Here is a 3337-nt window from a genome sequence, read left to right as displayed (position 1 = left end):
CTCGAACTCACAGAGATCCGCCTGCCTCTGCCTCCCCAGTGCTGGGATTAAAGGCGTGCGCCACCACCACCCGGCTCATCATATTCATTTATAGTAGAGGGTATTTAGCGGTTCCTCCTCTTTCTACATATCTATAGAGACTTAACTATTACCAGAATTTTGTTGTTATTATCATGGGAATTGAGTGTAGGGCCTTGCTCTTGCTAGGTTAGTACTCTGCTTACCTACTTTGTCAAACTTTTCTTCTAGCAGCTGTTCTGAACTATAATGTATATGTCACAAAGGAAATTTAATTATACAAATTAATTTCTAGCATATTTGTGCAGTCAGGCAATTCTTACCACAGTCCAGTTTTGGAAAATTCTATCAACTTCTGATGTTCCCTTTTATTCTATGCCTTGTTTTTATCTTTATAAATTTTCCTTTTCTGGACATTTCATGTAAAGTAAAGACTTAAAAACATTGTTTTATAGCCAAGGCAGGTAGATAGTTCAAGGAGGCCAGCCTGGTTTACATAGTGAGTGGACATCCAGGGCTACATAATAGAGAGACCTTGTCTCAAAACAACAACAAAAAAATCTTTAAAAAACTTTAATGTGTGTGAGCGTTTTGCCTGCATGCATGTCTGTGTAACACTGTGTTCCTGGTGTCCTTGGAGACCAGAAGAGGGTGTTAGATCTCCTGGAATTGGGGTTAAGAGCTACCGTGTTGGTAGTCAGAATTGAACTGGGGTTCTCTAGAAGAACAGCCAGTGCTCTTAATTTCTGAATCCCCAAAGTAAAGACTTTGAATCTAGACTCTGTCTTTAAATATAGCTATGGAAAACATTTTTTTTTTTAAGTTGGGACTGTGCTAGGGATTGATCCCAAAGATTCAGGCGATGTATTTTACCAGCTGGACCATATCCCAGAACTCTGTTGGGTTTCTTTTAATGAGCATAATATTTTAGAGGTTTGTTTGTGTTTTAGTGTGTGGCAGTGTTTTATCACTCTCTGGAAGTTGGGTTTTTATTAGGGTCTATTATGTATAATCCTTCTAAATGGTCTTTTTATTTTTATTATATATGCATTGGTGTTTTCCTGAATGTTTGTCTGTTTGAGGACATCAGATCCCTAGGAATTGGAGATCCAGACAGTTGTGAGCTTTCATTTGGGTGCTGGAAATTGAACCTGGCTCCTGGAAGAGCATCCAGTGTTTTCCATTTTTCAAGCCCCAGGAATAATCCTTCACCGTCTATTGATATGCTCATTCATCTAGATATGTTTTCTTTTGAGTGATACCTAGGAGTAGAATAATGCACTATCTGTAAATATATGTTGTGTTTTTTTAACATATATTTACTTTCTTTGCGGATGTGTGGATGTTCCTTTGCTATAGAATGTATGTGAAGGTCAGAGAACAACCTACAATCGTCCTTTCTTTTCTTCTGTGGTGTGGGTTCTAGGAATTGAACTCAGGTTGTTAGTTCTGGCAGCAAATACATTCATCACCAAACAATCTGTTGATCCTACTACACTATCTTAATTACTGAGACTCCAATATTGATCTAACTGCTTGAATAAGTTTAATAACTTGTTCTGTTCCAAATGGACTTTGTTCTTTTCCATTTTAAATTAAAAGGGGCTGGGCATGGTGGCATACACTATTAATCCTAGGATAAGAGGCAGAGGCATGTATAGATCTCTGCGAGTTTGAGGCTAGCCTAGTATATAGTGAGTTTCCAGACCACTGGAGCTACATAGTAAGATCTGTCTAAAAAAAAAAAAAAAAAAGACCCAAATACCCTCTCAGACCAAAAAGAGCTCCAAACAAAGCCATAACAACATAAACAAAACAAAGCAAGCAAAAACAAAACAAATAAAAGCAAAATTACATTTATTTGTTTTATTTGTATGGTGTGGAGGTCAGAGGAGAACTTGTAGGAGTTAGTTCTTTTCTTTCACCTTGTAATTCCTGGGGATCTAAGTTGGTAGTCAGGCTTGGCAGCAAGTGCTACCATTACCCACTGAGCCATCTTATCAGCTGGTCTGTCTCAAAATGACTTTTGTCTTTCTCCACAAAGAGTTAAATTACCAAGACAAACTCCTCTTTGATTACCAGTTTTGTTTGAGTATGATATCCTTTATGTATTATTTATTATAGTTTCTGTGTGCTTATTTCGGGACTTAGCAGCCAGGAACCAACAAGCGGCCTCCTGTCAAAACACACACACACACACACACACACACACACACACACACACACACACACACAAGATTTCATACTAGAGGGGCTGGAAAAATGGCTTAGGGCTTATGCTCTTGCTGCTCTTGCAGGGGACGTGGGTTTGTTTCAAGCACCTATGTCATGGCTCGCACCATCTATAACTCCTGCTCCAGGAGATTCAACACTCTCTTCTGACATCCACAGGCACCAGACACACACAGGAGGACATATACATATGCAGGCAGAATGCCCATACACATAAGGTAATTACAAAAGAATAAATAAAAGCTTTTTTTTTTTTTTTTTTGCGTGTGTGTGTATGTGTGTGTGTGTTTTGACAGGGTTTTTGTTGAAGAAGGCCACTTGTTGGTTCTTGGCTGTTAAGTCCTGAAATAATCACACAGAAACTATATTATTTAAATCACTGCTTGGCCCATTAGCTTCTTATTGGCTAACTCTTACATATTAATTTAACCCATTTCTATTAATCTGTGTGGCTGTGGCTTACTGTGTAAAGTTCCATCTGGCTCTGGCAGGGCTACATGGCTTCTCTTTGACTCCTCCTTCTTTCTCCCAGCATTCAGTTTAGTTTTCCTTGCCTAGATAATTTTTGCCGTGCTATAGGTCCAAAACAGTTTCTTTATTCATTAATGGTATTCACAGCATTCAGAGGGGAATCTCACATCAGGTTTCTTTGTGTAGCCTTTGTTTTTACTGGAGCTAGTTCTGTAGACCAGACTGACCTCAAACTCATAGAGATCCACCTGCCCCTGCCTCCTGAGTGCTGGGATTAAAGGTGTGCATCAATCACCTCCTGCCATGGTATAAAATCTTAAAAAAAAAAATACTTCTTTAATTTCAATAGGATAGTACTTGTTATAATACTTACAACATCTATTACAGGTATTTACACATTTTTTCCACCATGTTTTAGATGTTTCACAGTTGCTGTTATCCTGTGTGATACATATTATTCCTATAGTTTATTTGAGTGATGAATGGTGTTGACTGAGGAATCTTAATGGCTTAGTGTTCTTTTTTTTTTTTTTTTAAATATTTATTTATTTATTATGTATACAATATTCTGTGTCTGTGTGTATCTGCAGGCCAGAAGAGGGCACCAGACCTCATT

The 3337-nt window shown here is 38.1% G+C and overlaps 1 protein-coding gene across 2 annotated transcripts in view; it reads left to right on the top strand.

Moving 5' to 3' along the window:
* The window catches only part of Caprin2 (caprin family member 2), a 55467-nt gene that overhangs the window by 14623 nt on the left and 37507 nt on the right, over nt 1-3337 (top strand). The gene's annotated exons all lie outside the window — the stretch shown is intronic.

Source organism: Microtus ochrogaster, assembly GCF_000317375.1.
Source record: "Microtus ochrogaster isolate Prairie Vole_2 chromosome 14 unlocalized genomic scaffold, MicOch1.0 chr14_random_2, whole genome shotgun sequence".
NCBI lineage: Eukaryota > Metazoa > Chordata > Mammalia > Rodentia > Cricetidae > Microtus > Microtus ochrogaster.
The sequence above is the reverse complement of the archived record's forward strand: the minus strand, read 5'-3'. Positions and strand labels throughout refer to the sequence as shown.